This window comes from Sphaeramia orbicularis, chromosome 1 (assembly GCF_902148855.1).
Source record: "Sphaeramia orbicularis chromosome 1, fSphaOr1.1, whole genome shotgun sequence".
NCBI lineage: Eukaryota > Metazoa > Chordata > Actinopteri > Kurtiformes > Apogonidae > Sphaeramia > Sphaeramia orbicularis.
This window is the reverse complement of record NC_043957.1, coordinates 15,254,842-15,275,213: the sequence shown is the minus strand read 5'-3', so window position 1 is coordinate 15,275,213 and position 20,372 is coordinate 15,254,842. Positions and strand designations below refer to the sequence as shown.

Below are 20,372 nucleotides of genomic sequence, written 5' to 3'. Positions count from 1 at the left end.
ATCTGCTCTGAAATAATGAACGGGACAGAAACATTCCCATGTTACCACAGTGACTCAGAACGGACTTCTTTCATCTTTATTCTGTTTTATGGCCAGTGGCTTCTACTCACTTGCCGGGGGGGGGGGGGGGGGGGGTGGGGGGGGGGGGTAGCGTAGCGGTCAGACATTGTCGCTTTACTATTCCTCTAACTCCATTCTCAGCCATAGGTGATAGTATGGATCCAAGTTAATATTCCAAGAACCACCAGCTTCCGCAACTCGCCTTGGAGAGCCTCCGGGTGGCCAGTTCCTTCACACTGCAGGTTCGAGTTTGAGGCCGGGAGGACCTCCAGTGGAGGGGTTTTCCCCACCCTTCCTCCCCGTCTTTTCCGTGCCAGAGCCGTCGCAAGTGAGACCAAGTCTTCCCCAGGAGTTCACAAGACGGAGCCGGCCGCGCTTCCGCGTACTCCTGGTCCTGCTCTGAAAAATCGATCTCATCCACTATTAATCGATTACGCAAAATTTAAACAAAATCAATCTAAGATCGATTAAATCAATTTTTTTACCCAGCCCTAATAAAATGCGCTATGTAAGTGCACTCCTTTTACCATTTAAATGGACACATTAAATCGTAGAGAGTAATGTAGAGAGTAGAGAGGTGGACCTCTGTGGATTGGACTTATTTGACTATCACCTCCCACAGATACTCAATGACCCTGATCCTCACTGTTACAATATTGACCGATGTCACTCAGTTCCTTAAACCCCCTTTACACAGGGTTAGTGATCGTTGAGAGATCACTGAGTGATGAAAAAATGGCCAGATCTCTCAATGATCTTTCATTGAGTGTCCAACAATCACCAAGATCTCTCAATGATCTCTTAGTGATCTTCCAGTGATCTCCACGGTCACCATGGTCTCCTCAATGATCACCAAGGGAAATGATCTCTCAACAAATGCTCAAGGCGCGCTCAACGATCTCATCAATCTCCCAATAATCTCTCAGCAATTTTTCAATGAATGCCAAATTTTTCCACTCCGAAGGTAGAGATGGTAAATGAGGGAATGGGTACAACTATCTCAATGACCCCCCCCTGCATGATCCGACTGACCAGACATTTTAAAGTAGGGGGCCAAAAGCACAACAAGCGCACAAGGATCTCCCAAACATTTACACTGAAATGGCTTTTTTGAGGTTTAGGAGATTGTTGAGAGATTGGGCCAATTTTTGATTGCTCAGTGGTCACCCGACGATCTCCATGCTGTGTAAAGAGGCCCTTATGTTGATCATTTTGCTGCTACCAACACATTCGGCTTCAGGGACTAAATGTTCACTTGGTGTCTAATGTATCCAACCCAGTGAAAGGTACCACAGGAGTGAAATAATCAATATTATTAACCCTTCTCCCATCAGTGTCATGATGTTATGGAGGATCAATGTATAACTCATGTAGACTCATATGTGCCCTTCTTTTGAAACTACCTAATGTTTAGCTGCTTCTTGCATTTCTGAAAAGTTGTTGTCACAATGGGGAAAAGAAAGGACTCAAATGCTCGGTACTGAAGGGAAAAAAAAAAAAAAACAAGTTTATTTAACAAAATCTGAAAACAACACAACAAAAACCTAACACAAAAACTAAATCAGAAAACAGAGTCCAAAAAAAAAAAAAAAAAAAAAATACAAAACCTGGGGTCAGAGTCCGTGGATGAATATGGATAAATATCTGGGCTATGGAAAGGAGTGAGGAGAAATGGACCAGCGCTACATAGCTGCAAACCTAATCCTTAAATAGGCCAATGGTAATTGGCTGCAGCCACGCAGCGCCAGCAGGTGAGTCTGATGAAGATAATGATTATAACAAAGGAGGAGCTGAGGGTCACACAGGCAGACCATGACCACAAGGGAGGAGCAAAGAGTCACACAGGCCCAGATCCTGACAGGACCCCCCCCTCAAGGGACGGCATCCTGACATCCCCAAAGATACGAAAAAAGCCCCCACGGAGACCAGGGCATCCTGGATTGTAGAGGGGATCCTGGCGAAAAGGGGCATGAAGAACCACAGGGGAGACCGGCTGAAGCACCTCCCGATGGGAAGGCATGAAGAGCCTCCGGACAGACTGCTGAAGAACCTCAGGGCGAACAGGCTGATGCACCTCCCGGTGAAACGGCGTGAAGAGCCTTCGGGCGAAGAGGCTGAAGCACCTCCCGGTGAAACGGCGTGAAGAGCCTCCGGGAAGACGGCCGAAGCACCTCAGGACAGACCTCCGGACCAGGACGTGGAAAACCTCCAGACCAGGATGAAGTAGCCCCTCCGGACCAGACCATGGTGAAACCTCCCGACCAGGACGTGAGAACCCCTCCAAAACAGGACAAAGAAAAATCCTCTGGTTCGTGGACCTCCAGGGCTGTGGCAGACAGGACTCTAGCTGGACTACAGACATCGACTGGAATTGGACTATGGCTGGACCCATGACTCAGGCTGACTGAGACCGGGACAGACAGGGGAACGGACAGGGAGACCGAGACAGACAGGGGAACGGACAGGGAGACCGAGACAGACAGGGGAACGGACAGGGAGACCGAGACTGACAGGGGAACGGACAGGGAGACCGAGACGGACTGACACAAAGAGCGAGGCCGAGACGGGGAAACAGGAACGCTGCGCGGACGGAACCGGACTTAAGGAACAGACAGGAACAGGCTTTAAAAAAACGCTGCACGAACAGACAGAAACAGATTTCAGGAATGCAGCGGACAAACTGAATCAGACTTCAAAAAACGCTGTGCGGCCGGAACCGGAATTCAAGGAGGGGAAACTACCAGACGGCGTACTAGACTCCAGGTAGTACTAAGGAAAAGGGAACTAGGCCAAGCAGAGAAACACGGACAGACAGACAGAGACACAGACAGGCAGAGGGACAATCTACAGTACTGAACTGATGAGAACGATAAAATGGAACTGAAGAACATGAACTGCAAGAAACAGAGCTAAAGGAAAAGAACTGAACTAAGGAGAAACTGCAGACAAACTGCAGACCGAAACTGGCAGACAGAGAATAAAGAGACTGAAGACAGACTGAAAAAAAAAACACGGGGAACATATAACGCACATGGACTGCAGTAACACACATTGACAAAAAAAATTCGCACCCACTGAGAAATACACACACACAGAAACTAGGGAATTCACACAGACTAAGAAACAGACTGAAAAATACACAGAAAGACAAATACACACAGAAATACACTCAGAGAAATAGGCTCAGAGAACCACACACAGAGAACCACACACAGAGAACGGCACACACAGAGAGAGACAGGGAGGAACGAATAAAACAAGCAGAACAAACAAACTAACATGGACAGACAGATCAGAACTAATGAACTTCACTGAAATCATTAGACACACGAAGGAAAAGACACAAGAGAAGAACCCGGACCCCACGAAGGCCCAGGTCCCCACATGGAACAGGACGCTAGAAACACGAGGCAGGAAACAGACGAGAGACAGAGACGCACCGGAAAAAACAACACGGGAGGAGAGCCCGGATTCAACATGGTCCGGGGCCCCACATGACATGGGAACGCCGGTAAAACAAGGCAGGAAACAGACAGGGGACAGAGATACACCGGGAGAACAAACCGGGGTGTGCACCCGACGGCTCCGGGACCTCCCGAACCAACCGGCACGGAGGAGACCGAACCGCCGGAGCTGAGGACAAGGGTAAGTCACAGAAAAGCCGGATATGGGGCAGGGAAGCGCGGAGCGACGGTACAGAGGAGAACTAAGGAAAGACAAACGAAACCAGGAATGAAAAACTAAAACACGGAGATACGAAAAGACTGGTCCCTTCAGTACCGGCTGAGTCCAGGTATGGCTGGTCCATTCTGTCACGATGGGGAAAAGAAAGGACTCAAATGCTCGGTACTAAGGGGGGAAAAAAAAATAACAAGTTTATTTAACAAAACCGAAAACAACACAACAAAAACCTAACACAAAAACTAAATCAGAAAACAGAGTCCAAAAAAAAAAAAAAACCATACAAAACCAGGGGTCAGAGTCCGTGGATGAATATGGATAAATGTCCGGGCTATGGAAAGGAGTGAGGAGAAATGGACCAGCGCTGCATGGCTGCAAACCTAATCCTTAAATAGGCCAATGGTAATTGGCTGCAGCCACGCAGCGCCAGCAGGTGAGTCTGATGAAGATAATGATTATAACAAAGGAGGAGCTGAGGGTCACACAGGCAGACCATGACCACAAGGGAGGAGCAAAGAGTCACACAGGCCCAGATCCTGACAGTTGTTGCATGTTTCGGTTTCAGTCCAGTCTGCTGCCACCACTGATGAAACAAACTACATTTCACCTAATCTCACAGGTACTGTTATCAAATATGACAAGAACAGAAAATGTTAAGTGTATAACAGAATTTATGCCAGCACTTTTTATACAAATACATTTATAGCTTTTTGACAGCATGAATGGTGACATCCACCTCACTTGTATGTATATTTTCCTGTTTCAATATCCATGAAGAACATGCTGTGAAAATAAATGATATAATTTAAAATAAATCAGGAAACCTCCAGAAGTGCCAAACTGATTTGAAGTTGTATCTTAAAAGTACAACAACAGATTTGTTTCAAGGCACAAATGATGACAATTCAACCCCATTGAATAAAATCTACACATAGCTTTACATCACAGAAGGAGGCAGTGGAGAGGTGAATACTGAGCATGAAGTCATTGAACTTGAATGTAAAAGGTCCAGTAGTGAGGAGGACATAGTACAACTTAATGACATATTTAAAGCTTTACCAAATGAGAAGTGTCCACAGAAGGTTCTAACCAAAGGGATTGCTGGAATTGGAAAAACTGTAGCTGTGCAGAAATTCACTTATGACTGGGCAGCAGGAGAAGCAAACCAAGATATTCAGTTCATATTTCCATTCACATTCAGAGACCTGAATCTAGAAGAAGGCATACTTTGGAGACTAGTGGATTTATTAGGAAACTATTTTAGGAAAGTTAAGGAGTTGGAAATTTCAGACTTGGAGAAATCCACTGTTTTGTTTATCTTTGACGGCTTAGATGAGAGCAAGTTCCATCTGGACTTTAACAATAGTGAAACATGCAAGGATGTTAAAGAGTGCATGAACATAAACATCCTGCGGACAACCTAATAGGAGGGAAACTTCTTCCCAAGGCTTCAGTCTGGATCACAAGTCAACCAGCTGCTGCTGGTAGGATAAACCTTAAGTTCAACAGGGTGACGGAGGTTCGAGGCTTCAGTGATGAGCAAAAGGCAAAGTATTTTCAAAAGAAAACCAAGGACGAGAAAATGGCCCAGAAGATCTTAGACCACCTCTTGTCAAGCCAATGAGGAGTCTGTACATCATGTGCCACATCCCACTTTTCTGTTGGATCTCAGCCATGGTTTGGAGACTCTCATCACAAAAAGTAAAAACCCTCTGCTGCCCAAGACCATCACTGAAATGTACACACACTTCCTGATCATCCTGATGAAATTGAAGCATGACAAGCATTATCAGAAAGGTGAACCAGACAAAGAGATGATCATGAAGTTAGGAAGGCTGGCATTTGAGCAACTACAGAAAGGAAACATAATCTTCTACGAGAAAGATCTGAAAGTTGTAAAATAGATGTGGAACAAGCTGCGGTTTGTTCAGGGGTTTGTACTCAGATCATAAGAAAAGAGTCTGGTCTTCACAAACGGAAGATTTACTCTTTTGTTCATTTGAGTGCTTCAGGAGTTTCTGCTGCTCTGTACATTTTAGAGACATTTATAGAAAAAGGACTAATTCTGTTTGTAGAGACACGAGGATGAGGACAGGATTCTACTCTATTGGAGAAGAAGAAATCATGAACTCTATATGAAAGCTGTGGATAAGGCCTTGTCCAGCAGTTATGGTCAGTGGACTTGTTTTTTGCGTTTTCTGTTTGGTCTTTCACAGGATAGAAATGAAGACCTTCTCCGGGAAGAGTTAGGATTTAGAGGAAGACCTCAGCTGCACAACCAGGAGGTAATCAGATACATTCACCTCAGGATCAAGAACCTGACTGACCCTGACAAGAGTACAAATCTATTCCACTGCCTAAATGAGCTGGGTGACCAGTCTCGGTACACCAAGTCCAAATGTACTTGCGTTCAGGACATGTTCGTAAAATCTTACTTGAACACTGGTCAGCTCTGGCCTTTGCGCTGCTCATTTCCAATGAAAACCTGGATGTGTTTGATCTGAAGACATTCCACAGATCAGATGATGTTCTTGAGAGGATGCTGCCAGTGCTCAAAGTATCAAAGACAGCCTTGTAAGTAAGGTCTAAGGTAAGTAAGGTAAGTAAGGTCAGGACAGAGTCTAGTTTCCAAAATCTGTAGTCCTTTTGTTTTCCTATTTAGGCTCTATAACTGTAAGCTCACTACCAGGTGCTGTGGATATATTTCATCAGTTCTGAGCCAGAAGTCTTCTGCTTTACTTGAGTTGGATCTGAGCACAAATGAACTACAAGACTCAGGAATAATTCTGCTCTGTGATGGCCTGAAAAGCCCCAAATGTAAACTCCAGAGACTCAGGTAATCAGGTGGTTTTCTGTATTTACTGATGAACACAACACGTGACTGATAAGAAGAGGTGAGAGACATTTAAACTGAGAGGTCTAATGAATGTAGGTCTACAGTGGAATTTCACAAGCACATAAACACAAAAAAGTTTAACCCTGACCTCAGACTATGAATTCCTCAGATTTTATTACTTTTTTTTTTTTTTTTAACATATCATCCCTCCCTAGTTTCATTTCATTTGACCTCCTGTGATAACAATAGCTTTATGTGCTTGTCCCACCATCATGTCCCAACTACTATGAACCAGTAGTCCAGTGTAAGAAAATTGAAGTAGTTGTATATCACCAAAAAGATGCCATGAAATTGTCTTAACATCTAAGAGAGCTGGATCTCAGCAGGAATAAATATAATGATACTGGACAGGAGCTGTCCTCAAAGTCTCTGGGGACACTGAAATGAGATTTTATGTCTCGGTCTGTGCCGGTGGGACTGCCGGCTCCTCCCTCTCCACATCATCACCTTCATCACTCATAATCTGACTCACCGGCGGAGTGTTGTGCGGGCTGCAGCACATCACCAGGGGGTGTAGGTCTAGTGTGTTGGTGTGTGTGTGTGTGTGTGTGTAGGTCTCATGTGTGTATTTCTCATGTGCATTTTTGCAGTCTAGGTGTGTTTAAGGTTCCTTGCATTTCTTCAGCCTCCATGTTCTGGACCTTTGGTTATTTTTGTCCTGTTGGTTCTTTGTTCATATGTTCACTCAGTCCCCCATCTTTTTTTCTCTGCCCTGTTCCCTATGGTCCTTTGTCTTTAAGTTTTGTCATTTGTTTCCTGTTCGTGAGGTTTCTATTTCATGTCACGTTATCTCTTATCCTATGGTGTGCTTCATGTTTTGGCTTCTTTTCTCCTGCGTTCTTTAAGTTCTCTGTTGTGGAGCCTTTGTCCTCTATCATTTCCCATGCCGTTTGCTCATGCCGTAAGCTTGTGTCGTTACCATCATGTCTTTAGCTTATGTCGTTAGCTCATGTCTTAGCTTGTGTCATTAGCTCATGTCAGAATCCCCAAAGTCTGGTTCCATCCGTCCCGCCAGTTTTTTCATGTCTGGCGGTTCTCATGGGGGCTCTGGACCTCGTGGGGGCACTTGTCCCTGTGGAAGGGTTGTTTCATCTTGGGGACATTAGGAGCCGTCCCTTGGGAGGGAGTCCTGTCACGGTCTGTCCTGTCACGGTCTCCCTCTCCACATCATCACCTTCATCACTTACTGTACAATCGACCCGCCTGCAGAGCGTTGCGTGGCTGCAGCACATCACCAGGGGTCTATTTAAGGCTTGGTGCTGCAGCCGCGCAACGCTGCTCCATTTCACTTCATTTCCACCCGTTCCATAACCCAGACATTTTCCCACTTGGGCTCTGGCTCAGATTTTGTTGATTCTATGTTTAAGTTGTGATTTATGTTAATAAATCCGCTTTTCTCCCTTCAGCACTGAGCATTTGAGTCCTCTATTTTCCACCACGTTAACATTTTAATGCTCTTTATTTATCCAAATGATTTATCAGTCGCAGACTTACCCGGTGTCATTGTGTCTGCAGGTTATATCACTGCAGTTTCACTGAAGCTGGCTGTCAAAGTTTGGCCAATGCTCTAGAGTCAAACCCATTTCACCTGAAAGACTTAGATCTGAGCTTCAACAGCATTGGAGACGAGGCTGTGTGGTTCATCTCTGCAGCTTCCTGACGCATCCTGACTGTCAGCTGCAGAGACTCAGGTACACTTAACAAAGGCAAGACTTTAAGAATCACTAAATATTCAGTATTTAAAGTTAAACAGAGACAAAGACAAACCCCATCTCCATCATCTTGGTCAATATATAATTGAAGGATTTTTGAAGTCCATGGGATATATCTTGTGCATACTGTATATTTATTAAAAGTAAAAACACAAAAAAAAAAACAAACGGTTTTTTTATGTTGATTATGATCATGTCTCTAAAAATTCCATAATTATTTAATTATGAAAACAATCACTTATTAATAAATGATTAATAAATGACTAGATATATTAAAATGTCAGTGAACCGGCTGAATTTAATACCACCTTATAATTAGCTAAACAATAATAAAATAAGCTTATTCAAAAATTGTTTTGATTGATTGTTTTTATGAAGTTGAGATAATCACACAGATATTTCTTTTTTGGCAGTATATTAAATTTTATATGGAAAATAACAAATTGTATCTGTGTCTGAGAAATCACTTTCAACTAAGATACCCATTACAAAAACACCTCTCAAGGAAGTGTGTTAATTCCAAATCACATGACCTGTTCCACATGATGTCATTTCCTTCTGAAGAAAACACTGGCAAGACTTCAATATGTTCTTTCTTCTCCTTTTCTTAGTTATTTAATAGAAAGTAGTGTGTGAATCAAGTGTGTATTTATTGCTGTTTTATTTCAACAGTCTTATGACAATATTTCTATAAATAACGTTTCATTTCAATTTTACTCAATTGTATATATGATATTTAAAAGAATCTGTAAAAATGCGATGTGGTGTTATGGTTATGTTGATTTTAGGGCCTGAAAACAGCAAAAATGTCAACTATACTTGTCAACTATGTTACCCTGTAAAGGGAACTCAAAAGTCTCTCAATTATATTGACCCATCTACTGATCTTTACTCTTGGATGTCTTCCCCTTACTTCAATTTGTGACTCTGAGCCATTTTACCTTTAATTAAAGGTTCCATCTTTGACAGATTGCCCAAGTGATGGCATCATTGAATTTGTTTCACACTTTAATTCCAGTTCAAGAACTGTCAGACTGTCCAATGAGTTGATGTAGGAAGATGGACATTATGATTATGGCACATCACCTCCGAAATTCTATGAAACATGCACCTTGGTCCTCTGTGTTAATGTATGTTCCATCTGATAGAACAAAATGCCTCAAACATTTAGTGTTTATTTGCTTTATTCCAAAGGCTTTTTTAAAGCTACAGAAGGACGGTGCAGCAGCTCTGGCCTTAACACTGGCATCAACACCTCCCAACTGGTGGAGTTGAATCTGGGAGGAAAATGGAAGCTGGGTGATGATAGACTGATGGAGATCTGTGCTCTGCTGAAGAATCGAAACTGCAAACTGGAGGAACTGGGTTGAGATGGTCATCAGATTTACAACTCCAATTATTAAAAGTTGGGCCTGATTTTTAAAATGTAAATTAATAACTGCAGTTGTTTACCAATCTCATAAACAATTATTTATTCACAATAGGACATACAAATGTGTTAAAAGTTTAAACCAAGGAGATAAACACATTTTAAGAATAAATAAGATATTGAGAGTTTGATGGCATCACCTGATCTCCGTAAAGTGTTTCCAGGTCCATGTTTCCACTGTGGATCGTCTCCTCTTCTTTAATATCAGTGTGTAAACATCTGGACCTGAGGAGACCAGATGATGGACTTAGAGGAATGTTGTCCCGGTCTGGTCTGATGTAGATACTAGAGGATCCACAGTCCTGGACTTGGTGAAAGGTTTGGACTTCATCAGGCCAGTTCAGGACCAGCACTCTTCTACTATGAAGCCATGCTGTTGGAATAAAAGCAGTGTGTGGTTGAACATGGTCTGGAGGAAATATTACAGGTGTTCTCTGTAAAAGTCGTGGTCTTGATGGAGCATATGTTGATCTAAACCCTGTAGATTCCTTTCACATCAATGGTTCTTTCCAGATGTTCAAGCTGCTCATCCCATAGACACTAATGCAACCCCATACCATCATAGATGCAGGCTTTGGACCTTAATGCTAACAACAGCCAGATAATCCCTGTCCTCTTTAGGAGGATAGTGTCAAACACCATCTTGCATTTGATTTGTCTGACCTCAGATCAGTTTATACTTTACCTCAGTCATTTTAATGCTTCGGGTCCAGAGAAGATGGCGCCATTTTCTGGGTCATGAGATGCTGCTTCTCAACATACTCTTTGTTTTTTTGTAATACCCAATTGTCATGACTACTAGAGGTATCTTTACGTGATTTACAGATTGAACCCCTGATTTATGTCCTACTGGTTCTGTAATGCAGCCTCTGTAGCCTGAGAAGAATGGCTTTGTCCTCAGATGGAGTATTGTAATATATGTAACACTCATTCATTTTCTGAACCAGTTTATCCTCAAGAGGGTCCCAGGGGGTGGAGCTATCAAAGCTGGCCAATGAACAAAGGCAGAGGTACACCCCTGGATGTGTCCACCAGCTCAGAGACTGACAGATAGAGATGCCCAACCATTCACTGTCAAATCCTATGTGCAATTAACCTATTAAGGGCATGTCTTTGGGCAGTGGGAGGAGGTTGGTTGCCTAGAGTTATACCAGCTCAGCAAACCTTTGCCAGAAACTGGTGTGTTCAGGTTTTTTTTTTGTTTTTAATCAAATTTTTACTTCTGCGAATACAAGTGTGAATCACGATTACGCTCAACAAAATCTGTGACGCCGTCTGCAGTCTCTGTGACGTGTATAAATCATCAGACTCTCTGGTCTCAGCTGGTGTTGTTCTGTATGCAGATTATACCTGTGATAACGTTAGTACAAACACAGAATCCAAATGCAGAACTCCGACAACAAAAGTTAGTTCCAAAAGGTTTATTGTTCACAACACACAGGTGAAAAAATATAATAAGTGACAGAATCTTGAGGATAATGGTTGGGGATTTTCTCCTCAGATTCGTCCTCCGGATCGAGGGCAGCAGCCCGTCTCCCCGAGCGGTGTTTTGGAGTCTTTTCCCCCGACTGGGGAAAAGCAAAGGGAGGGTCATGGACGGAAACAGGTCATACACAGGCAGGCTAACAATCGAGCACAGGACATAAGGACTATGCAAACTCACGTACCGTAGTCAGGGCGAGAAGGTCAAAACCAGATCAGATGAGGCAGACAAAACCGACAGGGATCAGGCAGAAGACGAGAAACCGAGGAATCCAAAACAGTCAAAAAACAGGCAAGCAAGACGAACAAACGATGTCAAGTACCTGGTCTGAACTACTGGAGTTACAAACTGCGACTGACAAGGGGAAAAGACAGGGGTTAAAATACACAAAAGGGAGGGAAGACAACTAGACACAGGGTGAAGCAAATCATGGGCGGAGACAGGTAATCAGACAGAGGTCAGGATGAGCGGGGGAACGGAAGTAAAGACGACCGACAAGGACACATGAGGAAAACTTAACAAAATACAACAGGAAGTGACACACAAAACATAAAAGACAGACAAAAACCAGACTATGTCTGGCAGCAGGTATGACAGTAACCCCCCTCCTAGGGGACGCACCAGACCGACCAGGGACATCAGGATGACTGCGATGGAACTGTCGGATCAGGTCAGGGTCCAGACTACGGGAACGCAGGCACCCAGGAACGCTCCTCAGGGACCATAACCCTCTCCAATCCACAAGGTATTGGAAACCTCTTCCCCGCGACGAGCTGCCATCAACCGCCGGACCGTGTAAGATGGATCCCCGTCAATCATCCGTGGAGGAGGTGGGGGTTGGGTGGGCGGAACCAGATGGCTTTCTTTTCAACCGGTTTGATTTGACTGACGTGAAACGTGGGATGAATCCTCATAGATCTTGGTAACTTCAAACGTACAGAAACAGGATTAATATTTTTGAGATAGGAAATGGGCCTACGAACCTGGGTGCCAACTTGCGACTCTCGATCCGCAGAGGAAGATGCTTAGGCCGACAGCCAAACCCTCTGGTCCGGATGGTAAACGGGAGCGGGGCTTCTCCGGAGTCACCGGGGTCTTGTAACGGCCCGACGCCTTCAGCAGGGCGTGTCTAGCTCGAGTCCAGGTCCTCTTGCATCTATGGATGAGAGCCAAGGCCGAAGGCACGCCCACCTCCTTCTCCAGCGAGGGAAACAATGGCGGCTGGTAACCATACACCACATGAAAGGGTGATAAACCTGAAGATGCACTGGCAAGAATTGTGGGCGAACTCCACCCATAACAACTGGCGGCTCCATGAGGCGGGGTTCTGGGAGGCCAGCACACGGAGTCCTACCTCCAGGACCTGATTAAGTCTCCTCCGTTTGGCCGTTGGTCTGAGGGTGGAAACTGAAGACAGACTGACAGAAGCACCACAAGAGAACAAAAAGCCTTCCAAAAACTGGCAGTAAACTGGGGCCCCCTATCGGAGACCACGTCTCTGGGGAACCATGCAGGCGGAAAACATGGTTTAACAGCGCCTCCGCTGTTTCCTTAGCCGAGGCAGTTTAGGTAGGGGAATAAAATGCACCATTTTAGAGGAACCTATCCACCACCGTAAGTACAACCGTGTTACCATTAGATGAAGGTAAACCAGTCACAAAGTCCAAGGCGATGTCTACCAGGGCCTCTTGGGGACAGGCAACGGACGCAACTCCCCATCTGAGCCTTATTAGAGACCTTGCTGACCACACACACAGGGCAGGCAGCCACATATTCAGCGACGTCCTTTTCCATCGCTGTCCACCAGAACGCTGTTTCAGCACAAACAGAGTCCTCTTCACTCCAGGATGGCACGCCATCTTAGAAGCATGGCCCCACTGGATCACCTGAGAACGGAGGAACAAAAAGGCGGTCTGGGCGGACGCCATCCGGAATTTCACAATCATTAAGGGCCTCCAAAACCAACTTATCCACACTCTACTGAAAGCCCCCACCATACAGGAACTGGGCAGAATAGTCTCAGGTTCAGAGAAACGTGTCAGGGGAAAACACTCTGGAGAGAGCATCAGGCTTCCCATTCTTAGAGCCCGGACGGTAGGAAAGAGTGAAATTAAAGCGAGTGAAAACCAGAGCCCACCTGGCCTGACGAGAGTTAAGGCGCTTCGCTGAGCGCAGGTACTCCAGTTTTTATGGTCCGTCCAGATGAGAAATGGCACGTCCGTCCCCTCCAACCAATGGCGCCACTCCTCCAACGCCACTTTAATGGCCAGCAACTCACGGTTTCCAATATCATAGTTCCATTCAGCAGGCGACAGTCTCTTAGACAGAAAGGCACAAGGGTGTAGCCTGTTGTCAGAAGGAGAGCGTTGCGATATCACCGCCCCCACACCCAAGTCGGAGGCGTCGACTTCCACCACAAACTGTAGAGTCGGGTCGGGGACGGACAGGATGGGAGCCGAGGAGAACGCCCCCTTAAGGCGGTTGAAGGCCTTATCTGCTTCAGTATTCCACCTGAACACAGACTTAGAAGAAGTGAGAGCATGCAGGGGGGCAGCCAGGCTGCTAAACCCCCGGATAAACTTCCTGTAGAAGTTAGCAAATCCTAGAAATCTTTGAACGTCCTTCCGGGACGTTGGAGTTGGCCACTCCCTGACAGCACTAACCTTTTCAGGATCCATCTGAACGCTTCCTTCAGAAATGATGAAGCCCAAAATGACACCGAAGGCTGATGGAATTCGCATTTCTCTGCCTTGACGAACAGTTGGTTAGTGAGGAGCCTTTGGAGCACCTGTCGCACATGCTGAATGTGCGTTTCCTCGTCTGGGGAAAAAATCAAAATGTCGTCCAAATAGACAAACACAAAAACATTCAACATGTCTCTGAGCACATCATTGACAAGGGCCTGGAAGACAGCAGGGGCGTTGGTCAGACCAAAAGGCATCACCAGGTATTCGTAGTGGCCACTAGGGGTGTTAAAAGCTGTCTTCCATTCATCACCTTCCCTGATTCTGACTAAATGGTAGGCGTTACGGAGGTCTAACTTGGAAAAGATCTTAGCACCATGCAATAGTTCGAAGGCTGAGGACATTAGTGGCAAAGGGTATCTGTTGCGGACTGTAATATCATTGAGCCCCCAGTAGTCAATGCATGGCCTAAGTGACTTGTCCTTTTTATCCACAAAGAAAAAACCTGCTCCTGCAGGCGACGAAGAGGGCCTAATTAACCCTGCAGCCAGGGACTCGTCAATGTACTTTTTCATGGCTAAGTTTTCTGGTCCAGACAGAGAATATAACCTCCCTTTAGGAGGAGACGTACCAGGACGTAAATCTATGCAGCAGTCATAAGGACGATGAGGAGGCAGAGCCGTAGCTTTAGACTTACTGAAAACCTCCTTTAAGTCCGTGGTAACACGACGGAACCTTCTCTAGCGCAGGAAAATCCTTATTTTCCTCCAAGGAACACTAACTGGAGCTACAGAAATCTGTGATGATTTGGGAGGACTAACAGGCAATTCAACAAACTTGCAACGAGTCTCACAATCTTTACTCCACGAAATAACCTCCCCTGTGCCCCAATCAATAAATGGTTCGTGAGTCTGTAACCAAGGGTAACCCAAATTAATGGCTGAGAGTCAGAATTATAAACATGAAAGCTAATGCTTCAGAGTGCCCATCCAGGAACTGCACAGCAACAGGTTCAGTGCAATGAGTAATGCGGCAGATCACGTGATCGCCAGGGCTCGAGCTTCCAGCGGGCGCTGAATCGGAGTTGTGATGAGTCCCAGTTAATAACCAGGTTCTGGTCCATAAGGTTAGCGTCGGACCCCGGAATCGATCAGGACGGGGTGCTGGAGAGACAGAGAGTTAGAACACAGAGAGGACCACAGGAAAACGGGCGAGTGACAGTGGATAAACACACAGTTCTGCTCAACAGCGACCCTCCCCTGTCTTGGCATCAGGTCTAAGAGTACAGTTACTGACTCTGTGTCCACTTTGGCCGCAGTATAGGCAAAGACCTCAGTCATGCGTCGGCGATGTTCTTCTGCTGATATATGAGTCCGTCCCCACTGCATAGGTTCCTCCCGGTTACCCACAGTCTCTGTCACCGGAAGGCGTAGCGTCTCACGACCAGGTCCCCTACTGGACGGAGAGTTGACCTCTGGTTCCATTGATTGCCAAACAGACTCCTGGTCAGCAACCCGGATGGCCTCGGTTATGACGTCGTCTAGGGAGTGAAGTTGTTGACGGAGCGCCATCTCACGGCCAACAGAGCGATTAAGGCGGATAAAAATGCAGTAATCAGGGCCTGGTTATTCCACCCTGATTCTACTGCTAACGAACGAAAAGCGCTCACATACTGCCTGATAGACTTTTCTCCCTGTCTGAGCCTCAAAATCTGGTGACCAGCGAACTGGCTCCGAACCGGGTGATCGTATACCCTCTTAAGTTCGGATACCAGTGCCGAAAAGACTGAACAGCAGGTGAACCTTGTTTCAAACAGAGCATTGAAGTAACTGAGAGGAGGACCCTCCAGCAGGCTAGCCACATAGGCAATTCTTACAGAGTCTTTAGCAAAACGAATAGCTGAGAATCAAAAATTAACTGAAGCTGTTTAAAAAGTCTCGACAGGTGTCGGGGTTACCAGAATACTTAGATGGCGCCGGAATGTCCGGCTCAGCCGAGTCTCGAACATGCGGGCTGGCGGCCTGACTCTCGCCTGACACAGCTGCAACCACAGCCTGGGTACGGGTGAGCTGGGAAACCTGTGTGGCTAACTGTGTCATCCTATCCACCAAGGAGTGTAGCGCCTTCTCATGTCCCCCAGCCTGTGCCCCTGGGACTGAATAGCCTCCTTGACCTGTGTGAGTTCTGCTGGATTCATATTTTGGCCAGTTTGTACTGTGATAACGTAGTACAAACACAGGAATCCAAATGCAGAACTCCGACAACAAAAGTTAGTTCCAAAAGGTTTATTGTTCACACACAGGTGAAAAAATATAATGAGTGACAGAATCTTGAGGATAATGGTTGGGGATTTTCTCCTCAGATTCATCCTCCGGATCGAGGGCAGCAGCCCGTCTCCCCGAGCGGTGTTTGGAGGTCTTTTCCCCGACTGGGGAAAAGCAAAGGGAGGTCAGGGACGGAAACAGGTCATACACAGGCAGGCTAACAATCGAGCAACAGGACATAAGGACTAGGCAAACTCACATACCGGTAGTTAGTCAGGGCGAGAAGGTCAAAACCAGATCAGATGAGGCAGACAAAAACCGACAGGGATCAGCAGAAGACGAGAAACCGAGGAATTCCAAAACAGGTCAAAAAACAGGCAAGCAAACGAGGTCAAGTACGCTGGTCTGAACTACTGGAGTTACAAACTGTGGCGACTGACAAGGGGAAAAGACAGGGTTTAAATACACAAAAGGGAGGGAAGACAACTAGACACAGGGAAGCAAATCAGGGCGGAGACAGGTAATCAGGACAGAGGTCAGGATGAGCGGGGAACAGGAAGTAAAGACGACAGACAAGACACATGAGGGAAAACTTAACAAAATAAAACAGGAAGTGACACACACAAAACATAAAAGACAGACAAAACCAGACTATTGTCTGCAGCAGGTATGACAATACCGCTGTGGTTTTACGGAGGTTGGGTGTAAAAGTCTGGCCGATGCTCTGTACTCAAAACCGTCTCCCTTGAAATATCTGGACTTGAGCTTCAACAGCATCGGAGAGGAGGCAGTGGTTCATCTCTGCAGCTTCTGAAGCATCCTGACGTCAGCTGCAGAAACTCAGGTAAACTTAAGTAAAGGTAAGAGTCACTAACTATTCAGGATTTATACAAGATATTTGTAATATTTCTACCATAACATTGTGGAAAATATACTAAAATTATCAGCATTCGAATAGTTTTGACATTATGCGAGATATGTCCAGAGGTGGCAAAAGTACTCACATTCTGTACTTAGTAGATGTACAGCTACTTGTGTGAAAAAATATCTCGCAAAAGTAGAAGTACTGATTCAACTCTTTTACTTAAGTAAAAGTAAAAAAGTACAACTTCTCAATTGTAATATGGTACCAAAGTTAAAAGTAAAACTGCATTTTTTTGCCATGAACAAAACAATACTTTTAAACCAGGATAATAGAAATTTCCATTTTCTAATTCCACAATGAATGGTACTGATCAGAGTCCCACAAAGGCAGGTAACCTGCAAAAACATGCAGGAACAGGTTAAAAAAAAATAAATAAATTATAAGAATTTTCACTTAAACGGGCACAGATAAAATTTAAGGAAATGTGGGTGGGTGCAAGAAAGTGAAAACATAAATCAAGAAGAGTCATGGATGAAAATAATTTGCAGGACATTTAATGATGATAATCATCTAATTTGACCATGGTTGATCCACAGCTGGTTTATTTTTATTTTGAAGTGAGCTTCACTTCTGTTTATATCTGGCTAAAGACATCAGGGAGCACCACATACTAGAGATTTATTGATGGCCTGTGTTTTAGCCAAAAATAAAGCCTTTAAAGGTGAGTTACAGTATGTACAATGCATTTAATCACAGGTGAGGTTGCGGTACTCAGTTTTGCGGGTATATGTGGAAAAGTTTGGAAAAAGTGGACCCGTGCAGGACTCTAGTACGGACCCTGGTCACAGCCTGTGCTCCCTTCTCTTCTCCACACTGATTTTCCCTCTGAAGCAATGTATTTTACGTAGTGTCACATCCGTTTAGTTTGAAAAAGTAACAAGCCTATTCTGAGAATGTAAGGAGTATAAAGTACAGATATTTAAGCAAAAATGTAGGGAGTAAAAGTAAAAAGTTTCCAGAAAAATAAATACTCAAGTACAGATACCTAAAAAATCTACTCAAGTACAGTAATGAAGTATTCATACTTCATTATTTACCATCTCTAGATATGTCAATATATTGTCACACACGGTCACAGTCTTCACAGTCTTCTGCACCAAAGAACAGAAGTGAGTGGTGAGTAAGAATGTGTGAGTAAATGAATAAAGGATCACTAATGTAAAGCACTTTGGGTGCCTTGAAAAGTGCTATAGAAATCCAATCTATCATTATTATCATTGTTATTGTTATTATTGTTATTATTATTATTATTATTATTATTATTATTTATTAGTTTTTTTTATGTTTCCTGTTGGATATGTTTGTCAGTGAGGAAAGGATTGACGTTTAATGAGTTAGTGATGGTGATAGTGATGAATTTGCTATTTGAGAAGGTACTATTTTGTTCATCTGTTCTGGTCTTTTTGGGCAGTTGAAAACATATATTAGACGTTTATTAAGTGTAAAAACTTGAACAAATTAAAGAGTTGAGTTCTAGATTGTATAATGAGATGTATACCTCCATCCATTCACTTCGTATTATGCATGAGTGAAAATGTGATAATGTCATTAAATGCCATAAGGACAATTATTTAAACAATCTAATCATTCAAGGCTAAGACATGCTGCTGTGTGAATGGGTCATCCACACAATTGTACATAAACATCACAGGAACAGGAAGGAGATGTGGACTGTCCCAGCGATGAACACATAACTGTTTCATTCTAGTCGAAGAATAAACGTAAGAAAGTGGAAATGTTCAGAACAGGTCCACTATAACGTCTGTGAGGTTTACATGTGAATGCTGATGTAAATGACAGCTGTTTCATCAGAAATCACAAGGTTACAAATGTTTTTTCTTTACAGTCTTGATAAATGTTGGGTCTCAGAAATCAGCTGCTCTGAACTGGTTTCCAGTCTGAGGTTAAACCCCGCCCACCTCAGAGAACTGGATCAGGGCTTAAATGCCCTCCAGGACCGAGGCGTTGAAGTCCTGTCTGAGTTTTTGGCAGAGCCACTCTGTCAGCTGAACACGCTGAGGTGAGTGTTGTTATGCTGAATGTGTTTTGTAGATGAATCTGGCCCAGAATCTGGTCAGAGGTCTGTGTTTGACTGTCTCCTTCCAGACTAAACTGCTGTGACATCACAGCAGTTGCTGCCGTTCTTTGTCTTCAGCCCTCTGGTGTTCATCGTCTTCTTTGAAAGAACTGGACTTGAGTTGGAATCTTCCGACAAATGAGAAAATAAAGCTGCTCTCTGATTGGCAGAGGAGACCTGAATGCACACTGAAATACTGAGGTGCAAATCAGCGTTTTCGTTTTTTTTTTTAACTAATTAATACAACTAATCTCCATCTACATTAAAGAGAATTTAATCCAACTTCATCCAGATATTGAAGCCGCATGACATATATGATGTTCAGAGATTGTGGAAACAAAGACTCAGTTAAACATTTTCTGAACCTGCTAAAATTATCCATAATGTCCTTATTCAACATGAGTGTGCAGACATCATGTCAAAGTGCAGAGGAATCTCCTTCCTGTCTGTCTGACTATATAAAGGGAAACCTCAGCAGATGAACTCAGATCAGATCAGTAGGTGTTTAACCTCTGGAGTTTCCTCCTCAGGAAAACGCAACAGTAAAAAACAGTAAAAATCTAACAAATAGAATTTAGAAGGAATTACCCTCAGAACACAGGTATTCAACAGTTATAAAAGCAGAAACAAACAATAGCAGACAATTCAACAAAACCATTCAAACTAATCAAAATATGAAGCATTTGAAACAAGATTAGTAATTATTAAACAGTAGTGAAATTAAAGATGAATTGCCTTTTCAGCTGATGTTCCATATTGCAGCTGCTGACTGAGTTCAACTACATCCCTGGGGGAGTGGCCACTGTCTCAGTTGTAGCTGCCTGGGGCTGCATGTTTTAGATGTTTCCCTCTTCCATTGCACCTGACGGTCATTGTCAGGCTTCTGCGGAGCTTGGTGATAGGCTTATCATTTGAATCAGGTGTGTTGGAAGAGGGATACATCTAAAACATGCAGGATCATGGTCTCGAGGACCAGGATTGGACACCCCTGGACTACTAGTTGGACCCTCTCATGTGCCCCCACCCTACTCCATCTTCACACACTGGTACTACAGCTGCAAATGGATGTCCGTCAGTCCTGGTACGTCCTGTCCGTCCATGGGAGTGGATCTCCCCTTCACTGTGGTTCTCCCCAAGGTTTCTGTTTTCCCACTGGGTTTT

At 44.4% G+C, this 20,372-nt stretch overlaps 1 pseudogene; it reads left to right on the top strand.

Annotated features, from left to right (window-relative positions):
- The first annotated feature begins 2,304 nt into the window (after positions 1 to 2,304).
- On the top strand, positions 2,305 to 19,495 carry LOC115417377 (NACHT, LRR and PYD domains-containing protein 3-like; annotated as a pseudogene).
- Positions 19,496 to 20,372: the final 877 nt, after the last annotated feature.